The sequence below is a fragment of the Melospiza georgiana genome, chromosome 7, assembly GCF_028018845.1.
Source record: "Melospiza georgiana isolate bMelGeo1 chromosome 7, bMelGeo1.pri, whole genome shotgun sequence".
NCBI classification, from domain to species: Eukaryota; Metazoa; Chordata; class Aves; order Passeriformes; family Passerellidae; genus Melospiza; species Melospiza georgiana.
Window position 1 is genome coordinate 9,986,067 of NC_080436.1, and position 15,507 is coordinate 10,001,573.

At 40.5% G+C, this 15,507-nt stretch overlaps 1 protein-coding gene across 8 annotated transcripts in view; it reads left to right on the top strand.

Annotated features, from left to right (window-relative positions):
- The first annotated feature begins 723 nt into the window (after positions 1 to 723).
- GULP1 (GULP PTB domain containing engulfment adaptor 1) overlaps positions 724 to 15,507 on the top strand; it is a 143,060-nt gene continuing 128,276 nt past the window's right edge. For 7 of the 8 annotated variants that reach the window (XM_058027510.1, XM_058027507.1, XM_058027512.1 and 4 more), the window contains exon 1: positions 724 to 822. The gene's annotated coding sequence lies outside the window, so the exon portion shown is untranslated. Of the gene's footprint in view, positions 823 to 1,101; positions 1,123 to 15,507 lie in introns of those variants that run through there. The other variant, XM_058027509.1, reaches the window with a different exon arrangement.

The following is a 15,507-nucleotide window of genomic DNA, read 5'->3' on the forward strand; positions in this document are numbered from 1 at the left end:
TGCAACCCTGAACTGTTTTCCATCTTGTCTTTAAAACAAAAGTACACCTGCTGCAGACAAAACGCCTTTGCTTTGGTTTCAGTGACATGTTTTGTTCTGTTCTCTAAATGGCCATTCTCGAGGTTTGTCTAGTGATTAATGCAAAATGAAAGGCATCTTTCATGTGCTGTTAAGAAAAAACAATCAGGGAGGAATAATAGATGAGTTTCCTGCCTTTCCACAGGCACTACATGCCTTATTATTGGCAGAAGCCCACCAGGAATAAAAGAAATATGGCAGACATGAATTCCTTGCCTTTGAGCAGGAAATGCTTTTTCCTTAACTTGCACATACCATGACTGTCATAAGAATGTATTTGGTGTTACGCTGTTGTGGTGTTTCTGAAGCTCATTTTAACGAGGAGTGCGTGCTGCAGACGCTCTCCGAAGTGTGATGCTGTTGGGCACACGTGATCTGTACCCAACAAGATTCATTGCAGCTTTAACCGAGACCAGTGCGAGCGTGTCTATATCTTTTCTCTAGGAGAAGCCTCCTTGAGGAGCGCAGAGTTACCCAACCGCGCTCCTCACTTTCTCAGCTGCCGCCTGCTCCTCGCGCCTGCTCTCGCTGCCCGGCCCTGGCGGCGCCGGCGGGAGGCAGGGGGAGCCCGGGAGCAGCGGCGGCGGCCCGGCCCGGCCCGGCCCGGCGGCAGGCGGGGTCCGTGCCCGCCCGCCCGCGCTGACGTCAGGAAACTTTCGGGGCGGCCGTGGCCGGAGCGAGCGGCGCGGAGAGGCGGCGGGACGGGCACGGGCGGCTCCATCCCCGGCGGCTCCATCCCGGCAGGTACGCGCGGCCCGCGCCGGGGCTGCCGCTGCCCCGCGGTGCGCGGAGGGGGGCACGGGGTCTGTGTGAGGAGCGCCTGTTGATCGCCGCGGCAGCGCTGCCCCGGGCTCCGCCGCGGGCGCGCAACTTGGCAGGGGCGGCTGCTGGGGCAGCTCCGATCCCCGCGGGTCCCGCCTCACCTGCGGGGCCGCCGGCAGCGGCTGCTCCCAGCCCGGCGCCCGCACGGGCAGGGCTTGGTGAATTCCAAGTAGCTGCGAATAATGCGCTGCCTTTCATTCGGGGTTGGGGTTTTTGCCCGTTGTAAGTACAGTAAAGCCTTTATCCGAGAGGAGGTTTTGTTTTCCTCGGGAGGCTCCGCCGTGGCAGCCGAGCTCGCCGCTGGGGCTGCTGAGCGCTCAGTTGTTGTACAAGGGAGGATCTTCGGCTCGTAACCAAACCCAAACCACCGAGATAATTTTAACTCCGCGTGTGTCGGGAGGGTGGAGTGCTGGAGGAGTTGGCTCGGTCGTCATGCGAATAGAGAGAAGTCTGAGCAAGGACTGCGGCTCTGCCTTGGAGTTGGGAGGGAGATTCAGGGAGAAATTCTCAGCTTGAGAGGCTCTGAAAGTTGTATGACAATTAGAGGAACGTGTAAAAGTGTATTGTTCGTTTAATTTCTCTGTCCTCATTTATTAGGGGGCACTGAGAGTCAATCAGAGACCCGTAAAGGTTAATTGTGTTCTTCATACAAAGGAATTGGCTCCCTTCCGAAGAAATAGAGTTCTGGGGTCTTTTTTTTTTTGAACTTGAGACACTTATTAGATTTCTAATTTAAATAGCATGCAACTTTTAAACTTTCCAGTTCCTACAGATCCATTGCAGTTACAAGTTCTTAAAACGTCATCTTTATGGAAAGAAGTTATCACAACTAAAAAGATGCTAAACCCCCCCCCATAAACTGGAAAACAAAGCATACGTGAAGGTGATTATGAAGGTGCTTTGAATGTGCCGAGATTCACGTAAAATATTATAGCAATATATTTAGTTTATGCAGTATAAATATAAATAAGCATCTGTATTTGTGTGTTATGTGAATACTTCTCCTTTTAGAAGTAATTTTCCATTATTTTCTTCTCCTGTATGTTAGATGAACGTGTAACGTGAGTGGTACCTTTCAGTTGTTGTAGGGTTAAGCAGTACTTCAGAGCTCCTTAGGGTGTTAATCAAAATAAGACAAAACAATTCACCAGAAAGGAAAATATAGTTTTGAAGGTCAAGCTTCTATTTTTATGGTCATTTCAGAATGAACAGTAAGTTTTGCCTCTTAGTTGTAGATTTATTTGGTTGATTTGTCATGCAGTACTATGTCAGGTACAACTTCAAATATTTGGAGATTATCCACTTGAACTTAGAAACGACAGACCGGGGGGAAAATAATTCCATGGTTATTAGGCACACATACACTTTCCTGGGATGTGTTTTAAGTGTATGAATGTGTTAGTGATTACTGATCTCATTAAAGGCATATGTTTACATGAATGCCTTGGATAAAAAGTGATTTAGGGATTAAAAGCCTGGTGTTATGGCACAGTGCTGAAGGATGCAAGGGAGAACTTTGGTTAATACTTTGAGCAGAGCTACAGTGGGAGGAATGTCAATGAAAGGGGGCTGGAAATAAGCAGAAGCAAATGCAACTCTGGTTGCCTGAGAAGTTAGGATGACGTGATTGGGTGTGCCTTGTGAGTGATGAGTAAAGAAATTAAAATTATTGCAACAGTGAACTGTGATACAATGTTCTGTATAAAGCATTTTAAGTCTCATAGGAAATCTCCTGCTACTGGAGGACCAGCAAGGAGGAAGATGTAGCTAACAGGAGTGGAAAACAAGAGGGGATGTTATACAAACTACTGGTTCGTACTGCTTCCTTAGTCTTTGGAGGTAACTTTGTAACCTTTTTGAGGGTTTTTCTACTGTTGGAAGATCGTGCATCTATTGTTCTGCAAAGCACTCACCTGATGTGCCATTTCAGAATTTCCTTTACAAGGTCACTTTCAGTTGCTAGTCTATTGCATGTAGACAAGGTGAAATTTGGTAGTTCAGTAGCAGTTTGTAAACATTCTTTGTAATGTACAATGTTTGGAAACATTGCTGGATGCTCTAAAAGTCGTCATCAGGAGACTTGCGTGAAGCACTTGAGAGGTTTAATACAATAAACTGGAATTTGTATTATAATTATGGAATTAGTTTTTCCTCTTGAGATAATCCCTCAAGAGTGTACTGCTTGAACATGTCATAAGAACATAATTAGAACTACGAGCTGAATTAATTAAAGGGCAGCTTCAGCTTGAACTGGGGAACATATAGCTTGAAAGAGAACAGAGGGGGAAACTACTATATCACTAAATTTTGGTCATACCTGGTATAGCTTGTGTCAGGATTCTAATTCTATAATTTTTTTTTTTAGAGAACAAGTAGAACACTGAGAGCTGAGAAGTCCACCAGGTTCTGTTCAGAAAAAACTGCAGGTCCCTTAGACTTGTTAGTTATTGTCAATGGAATGCATGGCAGAAGTTGAGTCTGTGTTCCAAGTACATCAGCTTCTGAGACAGGGCAAAAAAATCATTAGTTCATGACTTCCTAGAGTTGTTGCACAAGAATATGCTAATTGGGCAGAAGTAAATATTCTCCCCGCCGCCTTTTTTGCCTTACTGTAATCTGATTTTTGAAGGGATAAGCTCCTTTAGAGACTCGGGTTGTAATCCAGAAAAGAGCAAACAATACTGCCCCTGTTAGAACACACAGTGCCTCTGCATAGCTAACAATGTTCTCTTTGGTTCTCTTACCTGCAGAATGTAGCTGTGCATGCAGATGTATCTGTCAATATCTTTGGAAGTAATTTCCTTCTTGGTATCTCTAGAATCCCTGAGATCAGAATGGTGGCTTTGTTCATGCAGATAGCTTTGCTACCTCACTGCCAGGGCTCCCCTGAACATTCCCTGTGACTTAAATGCTTAATCAAGCTGTTCTGTGCCTTTGCTGTTGTGGGACGGCCAACTACTGCCACTGAATGTGTAGCCTTGATCTGGGTTTACAGTCTCAGCCTGTGCTGGTTAGGGCTGGGAGGAAGGAGGTAGGATTACTCCATTTTCTTTATTTTGTGTTCTGTCCCTTGAGGACAGTAGTGTCATCACTGCTCACCCTTTCAGTCTCGGGTATGTGGCTGTGGACCTTGCCTGTGCCACTCTGTTTGTCCAGGGGCACTGCAAAGACTCTGGGGATGGTCAGTAGTAGCTCTTGAGTCTAAAAAAATCTTTTTTCTTAAGCATTTTCATGCACTTAAATGCATTTTTAACCTAGGCTGCAGCTCCACTGCTTGTAACAAGCAGACAGTGCTCCCTTAAGGACCCCCTTGCTGTATGGTTTCACAGAACGTTTGTTACACTAAACTGAACATCAAGAGTCCAAAGTGATGTTACCACAGATTGCATCCAGGATCCCAACAGAGAGTTTATCCAGCTGTAAACACATCATGAATTCCCAGGAAAGCATTTCCACTTTCATTCCTCCTTGCTTCTGCCAGTTTAAGCAGATGTTCTTATCACCAGGCTAAGAGGGTGCTCCGAGTTGAAATATGTTTGTTTTATCAGGCTGAAGTGACTTACTTTTCTGATGTGTAATTACATAGCAGCAAAGACAGAGAGTATGTAGGATTTTGTAGCTGAAGGAAACAAACATTTGTAGAACAGACAACACCTGGGTTTCTGACAGCCATCTATGTGGTTTTCACTGAAGCAAGAAGCAGAACTCAGGCTGTAACACCTATGGTTTGACAAGGGCTGCTTGATAATTTGTCAAAAAGTACTGGAAAGCCTCTTAGATTAAGGCACTGGATGTCTTTAACTTTGGCAATATTTTTTTCTGTTTTGAAGGCAGCCATTAAGAAACTCTGTCATTTTAATTCCAGAGTCTGACATATTCATCTTATTAGTATATAATCACTTGGTTACTACTGCATTTATTTTATATTGCACCCTAAGCTTGCATATTCTGGTTTTATTCTGAGAACTGAGCTGTGTTTTCTCCATTTACTATATCACTTGGAGTTGTAAAGCTTCAGCTACATCTGTGCAGCCAAATGTTTTTCTGTGTATTCTGTCAACAATACCTGATCAGCACCCTTGCCTTGCAATGGTGTGCACAAGTGTAAATTGGTAAACAATTCTCTTAATAATGTGCTGGCTGGAGACTGCAGCTGGCTCTGTTGATAGAGTTAGTGTTTTTTTTTTTTTTGTTTTTTTGTTGTCACCAGAAATTACAACTATAATCTGTGGTAATTCTGGTTATTCCTGTGCTGCAGAGATATCCTGAGCAATGCAAGTAAATAACATTTCTATGTTGGAAAATTTGTGAATTCTAGGGCAAATCTTTTGCTACTCAGAAGTGTGTGGTGGCTGTTTCTAGATTTTTTTATTGCTTTGTGGAGAAGGGTATGTGGATACTCCAGTATTTGGGAATAGATATGGATGCAGAAGCCTAATCTCTTCAATCTTCTCATCATTCCCAAAATAACATGAAAGCTGTAAAACTGCACGAAAATTCCTCCTCATTCTTTTCAGATAGAATGGAATAGTTTGAGGAGTCGAGTTCTCTGGAACATTTTAAGGTCTTTATTGTGTTGGTTTTTTTTTTTCAGTTCTTCCTCTGGCCTCTCCATCCCCTTAGTTTTAATGGGGAAAATTCTGACCAAAGGCAAAATGCAGCAGTACCACAATGGGCAAATCAGGATCCTGACCTAGTACCTGTTGTGGCATTTAATACTCTTTTCTGTTTCCATTTTTCTTCTTTTACATGCAGATATCCTATCTTCAGTTCCTTCTAGGCAGAGTGGAACATTAGGCACTTAAACATTGTGCTTAAACTTTCCAGGTGATCTACTCTAAATCCCTGTAGTCTTTAAAGGCTCTTTCAGAGATCTCAAGCAGTCTAGGCAAAATCAAAATTATTTTCCACTAGACAAAAAGCAGGGATGAGGTTGCTCCTGCTGTGGAGCAAGATGTTTGGAAGGGAGGTGGTTGCCCATTCTCCCCTGGGTCTTGCAGCTCTCCTTGTGGCAGGGGTCCCAGGGCAGAGCTGGTTTCTTCCCAGCTGCAGGCTGGGTCTGCTCAGCTTTGGCAAGTCTTCTGTGCTAGTGCTGGCAATTTGTATCTGCTGCCCAGTGTAATTATTGGTTTTCCTGCACACCAAGGTACTCCTGATATTAATGAATATTTTTTTTGTCGGATTGGGAGTTTTTATTTCAGGGTGTGTGTCTGTGTTTGCACATCTTTTAAAGAAGGTGTCTCTTGAAACAGCAGCTTTTTTTTCTTAATCTGTTGTGAAATCTTCTGGAACATATCACTGAAGTGAGGTAATGAGCCTAGATAAAGGACTGTGTTCCCAGTAAAATAGATTATTTTTCCTGCAGTCACATCTCAAAATGTTGTTTGGAACAGCAATCATTTTTGCATGCCAGTTACATTAGGAGTTGTTTAAGAGAGTTTCTTGTGTCCTCAAACCTATTTTTTTAATGTTTGTCCAGGACATCTTTCCAAATGCCTTGCTGTGCAGATATGTGCAGTCTCTAATGCCTTCTTCCTACACGCTGTGTGTTGGCAGCTCAGTGCATTCAAAGATCATGAGTCAGGTTCCCTAAAAAAAAAAACAAAATAGTAAAAATGATGAGGTTTAAAATACTACAGCGTCCTTGTGAACGTTTAGTATTGTTTTCCTTCTTTAAAGCTTTTTCTTTACACAGGCATGAAGACGTGAATTTTATTTTTTATTAAAAACATTTTACTTTTCATACAAACTCCCAGTTTTAGGACTTGGGTCTTCAAGAAAAAGTACCTTGTGAGGCTTGCCCTTCTGCTGAAAATTGCAGCTGATAGCTTTTCTTTTTTTTCTGTTTCCTGATTGATCAAGTGGTAGAACCATCATTTCCAAAGCAGTGGACACTTGGGATCAAAGCTAAAGGGTGATTTCATGTTGCGGGGTATTGTATGCCCAAGTCATGCCTGCTTTAGAGTAACTGTAGTTATGATTAATGTGTGCAGACTTGTTAAAGCAAAAGTGAGAGGTGAAGTGTGAATGATGCTGAATCTTTACTTGGGGTAGAAAATAGCAGCAGGGGACTGACGGTGTGACCAGCAGAAAGTTTGAGACATTAACCCCCACTGTGGTGCCTCTTAATCTGTTTCACATGTGTAAGCTCTAAAGCAGAGCCTACTGTGGATTTCTAAACACAAAGGTCTTTAATGTCTACGATAAGGACAGTCTTTTTCTTGATTCAAGCAGCCTGAAAATTGCATTACTAATTTTGTAAGTTACTTGTTGCATTAATATTCAATTTATTATGTTGTGCAAATGGGCTTAGGATGGAAGAAATACTTTTCCAACAACTTGTGCAGCTGGAGCAATTACTAATACCCTAATCTAATACCCTAATCTTTCTGTGCCATATAGTAATTGCTCTTAATTGTTTGCTTTTGCTGTGTTTTATGGTGTGAAACTCAGTATGTCAACACTGCTGACAGGTACATCAGTGTGTGTAATGCTAACACTCCTAAACGAGAGAACTTCCAGGTTTCACCTGACTGGATGAAACAGCTCATGTGTAGCTACCAATGCAGTGCTTCATACTTTTTCTTGTAAATCAGAGTTTGTAGCTGGTTTTTCTTGGTGAGGGGTTGGTTTTGTCTTTGCAGGGTGGTAAGATAAGAGAGGGGCCAATGCCTGTGGCTGGGAAAGGGACATGTAAAAAGTAACATTTTCTTACACAGCCATTTGAAACTGTTAAACTGCTAGTGGTTAAAATTCTTGTAAAATTGCTTGCGGGGCTCTCCGCTGCTAATTCTAATTGTTGTTCTTTTAAAAGCATATTAGGTTTCTTTGGAGACCAAAAGAACTCACCTAGGAGGATTCCAGCCTGTAAAAATGATTCTCCACCTTCCCTCCCATCCCACTGTGAGGGGAGCTCTGTTTCTGGTTTAGTCCCCACAGGTTTGGAATTGTACCTAAGAAATCAGCCAGTCTTGGAGAGGGCACTTGGGAAGTTCCCAGGCTAAGTTCTCTCAGGGCCTATTGCTTCTGTCGTGCAAGACAGCAGAATCTGCAAGTTATGATTTAACCTGGTCGTACTGACTGGCAATCCCATGTGGTTGCAACAAGCACTCTGCCATTAACAGCAAATGTGATAATCTAGAAGAGCATATGAGCTGTATATTGTTTTCTCTTTCACAACTAAGTACATCTCCCAGATGTCTTGGTTCCAATCCCCTTGCTTTATGGCTGAGGATATTGAATGCAGCTATTAAGCTGTTAGACTGGTTTTGTATTAGTAATTTTCTCTGATATGTAGAGTAATTGCTGAATCCAAATCATTATCTGGCCTTTCAGCCATGCCGCACTGAATGATGTGTTTGCATGGGTGATACCCCCAGCTATCAGTACAGGTGTGTGGCTCTTTTTTTTACTGGTTTTCACTGGGCTGGCATGAGACAGCTGGTGGCCACTGCAAATCTGCCAATGTGGAAAGCTCAGAGCAAGCAGAGCCTACGTGGGTGTAGCAGTGATCTGTCAGGAGACTGAAGTGCAGTTGACAGCACTGTTGATTATTTCTCTTAGAAACAAGCAGGTGTTTGCCTGGCTTTGGTGCTGATTGGCAAGGCAAAAATGATTTAACTGCACAAGTGACAGTGCTGCTGCGAGGAAGGAGGATTTGTGTCACGGCAGGCAAGGATAGTGTGCTGTACTTCTGAGGAACTGCTTAAATGCCTGGTGTTCTGTATAGTGTTTATTTCTCCAAAAGTGGACAAAAGTGGAAATGCTGGTTATTATCCACAGCAGTAGATGTAAAGTTGTCACTCTGCTTAGATTTTGGCTTTTGTTGTTGGGTTTTCTGAGGAGGAGAAGGTATGACTACTTACCAGTAATATGATGTCACGGCACCCTGTTTCATGTAGCTATCTAATTAAACTAGATTATTAAGAAATAAGATTATTCTACATGGACATTTAGTATTAGATGGCAAACCTGGCATGTACATGCTAATACACATATTTGCTTGTATACCTGATACCTGTCAGTCCTCTCTGTTTCCAAAATGTATTATTTGCACCATGAATTCTAAACCCAGCCTCAGACTCATAAAAGACTGACATGCTTTAGTGAAAAGTTTGCAGTCTTAGTCTTCTTTTCCCAAGGTTGAATCTAATAGGATGAAGGATGTCTTAGGAGCAAATGTTATTTTTTTGAAACTAGAACGCATTTACAAAATATCTTTATCTGAATTTATTCTCATATTAGTCTGTTTTGTCTTTTAAATTCTCAGATTTCATAAATAAAACAATGACATAGCCTTTATTTTTAAATCTCCATAGATAGAAATGTAATCACTATAAAAATACATGCAACATCATTTGTTTGTGTATTTCATTTGAAGCCAGATAAGAAAATTATGTAGCCCTAATAAAAAAGAGAGGTGGTATTGTGTGGGGAAAGTGAATCACTTTCAAGTGCTCATGGATGAGGCTTCTGATGAAGTGCATCATGTGTAGCCTGTGTCAGCCAAGGTGATCATTTAAAATGGAGTAGAAAGGTGCTTCTTCTGGAGGCTCTGTCACAACAGAGGCCTTTTGGGGATGCTTTGTCTGATTCATATGCCTTTTGTGTCCAGGTATCTTTGCTGACCACTGATCCACTGATATATTTCAGGATTTCCTCATCTGTGATACTTTTGGCTTGAGTCTTAAATTTATTTCAGATGCCACTCCTGGAAGAATCTGGGGTACTTCAAACAGAAGTGCAATATAATAATGAACAGTCACCATCTAAGCCCTTGACATCCAGAATTCAGAGCCAAGTCATGTTTTCATGACTTAAGGATATTGTACTTTATTATGTAGCATTTTTCTTACCATTCCTGGAGGATATCCTGAGTTTTTATAACTTAATGGCTTATGAAGAATTCCTAAATAAGACTTTCTCCCCCTTCCCATTTTGGAGTTGTGTTTCCTCTGAAGCATTGTTAGACTTGATTAGGATCTAGGAAATTTTTGAGTAATGAGTCAGAAAAATAAACAAAATCTGAGCAAGCAAAAGGTGGGGAATGGAAAAGACTTCTGGTTTAGATGAGTTTAAATCCTTTCAGCTCTAAATTAGAGGTATAGTTTCCCTCTCCTGCATGCACACCTTTTCCTTCCGTTTTCCATGTCCCTTTCCTCCTCTTGCCCTTGTACTCTCAGAAAACCCCAGGAGAAAAGTTGTGTTGTGCCTTACTGGGATTACTTTATGGGTTATGGCCTATCTGTGGGATATATGTGCTTCTCTAAAAGGCCCTGAAGGGAAAGCTTTCAACTGTAACAAATCTGTCCTGTAAAGGAAGCAAAGCAGTAAATATGCTTATAGTTGTAAACACTAGTAATTCCACAGCAGTCCCTTATGTACCTCTTAGTCAGAAAATTATCTTTGTTGTGATTCTGTGTGCTTTTCAGTTTGGGATTTCAGGTTTTTTGACGTTGAGATGAGCCATGATTAGAAGGTATGAAGAAATGGACCATAAAATAGATGTTTAGTGAAAGATAAGTAAAAGCATACTTGATAGGATTAGTGGAATATGTTTGAGATGTGTTATGTTGCTGGCATACCCGTGACTGCTTAACCACTGAAATAATCTGTTGCTATTTAATCCAAATAAATTTCATTTGCTAGGTCGTCTGGAAGTTACTGAATAAGTTACTTAGTTGCTTAGCCAAATGGCAAGGGGAAAAAAAAAAGTCCAACTACGAGTAAATATGCCTTGACAGTAAAGAAAATAATAAAATGCTAAGGATCTCAGTTCTGAAGGAAATAAGCGGTTGGCTGGAAATAATTGCTTGAATATTTTGAATTCATTATGGTGAATTTTGCCAGATGCTTTTGAAGAATATTTATGTGTGTTATTTGCTGTTGTGTTTCTTGTGCTTGCTGCAAGGCATGTGTACTTCTGGCTAATTTGATCCTGTTTGTTTATGGTCTAAATACTTCTTTTCCCCCCAGACAGCAGTATTCAATTGTGTATTATTTCAGCTGCTATTTGGGAAACGTGACACAAATATAAGTCCCAGACAGTGTTTGTCTAAGGTAGAATCAAGTGTATTTCTTCTTAGCTGACAAACTTGGTGAAATCTTGACATATCTTGACAGACTTCTGATATTTGTGTTTCACGATATATCAAGGAACATTTTACGTGCTAAGATCTTCAGAGAGATGTTGCAGCTCAGATAAATTTGTAGCATGTCTGGAGAAAGCAACTTATTAACTGTACTCTGAGCTTCTGACACCCTGGAAGTGTGAAGGGTGAGGAGAGTGTTTTCTGCTTGCTCCTATCTTGTCACTTATCTGGAAACATGTCAATTATTTGAGTCTGCCCTGGAATGTGGATATTAGGAAAACTGGTATACATGGCAAAGAACTGGCTAGTGTGAGGGCTGAAATGTGGGAAATTGCTTTGTGATTGATGGCTATTTTATGGTTATTAGTTCTGTTTTGTGTTCATGCGGGAATCCTGCTCATGTCTATGTGACTTCTCAGGGTGTCAAGATCTTCACCCTGCAGTTGTGGAAGTCATTTACAGTCAAATGATGCTCCTGAGATGTTGGTTGAAGCACTCCTGCATATGCTGCCATCCTTTTCCTGTCTAGTGCACCATTCTGTGGGTACTGGCTCAGGTGTTTTTGGTATGGGAACCGATCAAGTATGACCAGGAATTGGGATTAAGAGTAAGTTAATTTAGACATGTTGAGTCTGACTGTGGAGCAGCAGAGTAAAATGCAGTACAGATGCTTTTCCTAATGGACGTAAAACCCAGGCACTGGTTTGTCATACATTGGTTTCCTTGGTGCTTGCAGTGCAGTTCTTTGCTTACCCAACCAGAACACATTTATCCACATGGACATTGTCGCTATCTGGCCTTCACTTCACTTTTGTGCTCTTCAAGGCACCCCACTTTAATAAGTGAGGATGAGCAGTGCTGTAGTGCAGCAAAGCAGAAACCTCGTTGTTGCTCTATCCAGTTTATTTATCTTTGTTATGAATTCAGGTTCCTACATGGTGTGTATTAGGAAGTTTTCTCTTTTTTTCCTGCTGAGCTCTATCAGAACAAAACAGAAAAGCTTTTTACTTGGTTGTCACCTCTCTTCAAAAATGAGGAATGTATTGACTTTTGAATGTGCCAGAGCTCAGCTTATCTTTTAACTAATAACAGAAAAGAAACAGAAGTTGCAGCAAACAGTGTGGAGTCTTGTCCAGTAGCTGTTCTCCCCTGCTCACCCCATTTAAAATATGCTGTTGCTAAAGATAGAATTTTGCCTTTGAATCTCCACTTTTGTAAGGTTTATCATAGCGTGGAACAACCTGCCAGAACTTAATTGCCTTTTGGCAGATCTTTTTTCAGTTAATGGTGTTGCTGGTGCTGGAAGAGAGGAGGCTTCAGGTGTTCAAGGGACTGATCTTGAAAAAGAAGACAGGCCTGTTAAACTGGACTTTTTGAGCTGGTCTTTAGTGGATTTGGGCTGCAGCAGAGTAGTCCCGTTTTTCCTTTTGCCTCTCTCCCTGGCAATGATTTTGGTACTTGTTGGAGTCCTCCAATAAAATTTTCATGCATTTCACAAACTCTGATGAATTGTTAGAAAAGAGAGATTGATGTCACTGTCCCTGTAGGAGACATGAAGCTGACTGGAGTATGATGTGGTTGAAACAGTGAATTCTCACTCATCACTCAAATCTGCTGAGTTTTAGTGACAGTTACCTGCAGTAAAGCCTCTGATAAAAAGCTGATTTTGTTTCGTGATCATGAAAAGTAATCCATTAAGCTCTATCATAATGGATGCAACCTTTCCAGCACTTTATTTTGGAGTGGCCTTATAGGTTCACAACATTGTGAAGTTTATTTTGAATTATTTATCATACTCATGCAGTTCAGTCATCAGTTATTTTTCTTCTATTTTCATCACATTTTAGCACTTTGTGTTTTCTTGTAACTTTTGCTTTAGCCCTCTTCACTCTGTTTTTTCAGTAGACAGTCTTTTACTCAGTTGTGCTTCAGCAGAATTGGCATGTCACACCCAATATATGTGCAGTATACTTAACTTTCCTTGGTTTTCCCATGTTACTTCAGTGTTCCAGATTTTTTGGCAGTGGCCTATCAATCAAATAGCTTACCTGTTTTTCTGTGGAATTCTCAGTTTGCTGTAGGTGGCCTCTATGCATTCCATATGCTCTCAGGTTCTGCAGCCAATTTTTCTTCTTACAAATATTCCTTCAGAAATCTGGACAGCTTTAAAGCTGCATAGTTTGGTTGTGTTCAGATGTCATTTCAATATTCTTGGTTCAGCAATGTTCTGAATGACCTCTTCCTCTATCTGCACAAGATTCAGACTTGCCACATCTTTTGTATTTATTTTTTGGAGGTTTTATGGCTTGGCATGCTTTGGTGCTTTCAAATGAAACCAAAAACTAAAGGAGGAAATCTTGTGTGCTGCCTCTATCTGTTCTCCCCTTGCAAGCAGCTATGTAGTCATGTCCATCTGGAGGCTTTAAAGGTTGCTCTTATTACATGAAAGAATTTTAGGATGTTGTTGTTCACTGGGTTGCTTCATCAGCTGTGCTTGTTTGATTTGTACCTTTTCTATACTGCAATTCTGCTGCTTTTTATTTGGGTTTTTTTTGTTGATTTTGTCCATGCTTGCAAGGTTTTTTTTTTTCCTTATGATTCATTTCAATTGGATAAAATTTTAAAACATTGAATTTGGCTTTCATGTCTTTTTCAATTAGCTGTTTTAGCTGCCTTTTTTTAATCTATTCTCCATTATTCCTTTTATACCTCTAATTCTCTGCCACATTTTTGAAACTGAATGCGCATGTCCATCTGCATCTCCCAGTTCATTCACAGAAGTTAGTGGTAACCAAATTGAAGAAATCAAGACTTGGGAGTCTGAAAAAGTACCTCCACATTTGTTCTTTGTGCCTGATCCCCGTCTGGAGTTGCTCAGGAGGAAACAAGGAATAGGTGTGACTCAAACAATGAGGATGCAATTTCCATCTCTATGGTGTTTCACAAACGCTCTCTTCCTCTGACCACTGCGGTTCTCCACATACTCAGATTTCCATTTCTGATGTGCATGATAGGTGATAAAGATGTACCAAGACCTCCTGGGTTTAAATATGAGCTGGTGTTCTCCTCTGGATGAAAAGATGAGTCCTGTGCAAAATGGTTTTCCCTTCATCTGCTGCATTGCAGTGATGTCATGGATGGGATGTTTTTAGCCCCTGTGATTTTTTTTTTTTTTTTAATACTTAATATGTTTTACAAAGGAGGTTTTTCCTATTATTGTTCTCTTCTGTGATGAGAAATACAAATGTCCTGAAGACAACACTGTGTATAATTTTAGCTGAAGTACACTGCTGATCTAAACACCAAACAGGATACCAAGATGTGAAGTGATAATATCTCAAGTTTCAGCCAGTCTTTTTGGAGATTTATGGTAACTATTATGGACAAGATGCTTAAAATATGTTTTCCTCCATTTTTCAAGTAAGAAAACCACCATCCAACCAAAAAAAAAATATCTGTGTTTTCTGTCATAGCAGTAATCATAGTTGTGGGGAAGGTTTTCAGTTATAAAACTGTTTGTTTTATATGCAATATGAGTGAATGGAATACATTAACCCTGACATCCTGGACTTTGAAATAATGGTATCATCAATGTCCTGCTTCTTTTCCAGTCCAAAAATGCACATTGAATGTGGTGATATCTGTGAAAGGAGAATATATGGGATTGTACAGAACTCTGGACTAAAAAATCAGAGAATATGATGGAAGTTTTCTTTGTGGCAAAACAAGGATTAAAAGACACCTCCTGGCTTAAACTGCACAAGTGAACAAATTACATGTTGTTATGATACAAAGTGGGACATTTGTGGCAGAGAAGTAAAGGTTTTTCCTTTAAGCTTCATGCACCTAAATCTGTTTAGTCCATTTGTTATATTGTTGACACAGCTTTAATTTATATTTATTGCTTGAAAATAGAAGATATTCTTAAGTCTCTCTGCATATTGCATCCTACATGAACACAAAATTTAGTGTTTGGGCTCTGGATAACTTTTATCAGTGTGCCTAGCTGAATTGTGTATTACAGTCAAAAATTTATGTGAAATGTCTGTTCTTACTTACATTTGAATATTTCTACTTGATATTTTCTGAACACTTCATCACTGAGATTCTGGTAACTTAAAAAAAATATTTCTTAGCTATAATAAGTAGTCTGTTTTACTTGTTGTATTTGTGAACTTCAGTAACAAATATTCAGTTCCCAAAAAGAAGCCTTGGTTTTTATAAATCCAGAATTTTCAGTCCTAATCTATATAGTCCAGGTGTAATAGAAATATCATTCCATGCTGCCTAGCAAGTATGTCACTAGGTCCAGTCTCAGTTAGTAGACTAACAGTTCTTGAGGTGATGGTGATTCATTTAGAGGAGGTGCTTTTGTTAAGATAAATCTGAGTAGTTGGTAGCTTTGTAAGGGAGGATGGCTGTACATGGGGTGTGTCTAATGAAGATTTTGATTTGTAAAGTAGTAAAGCCAATGTAATTTCAATTTTTGTGTTGTTTCTTGAATTGGTTGTAGGAG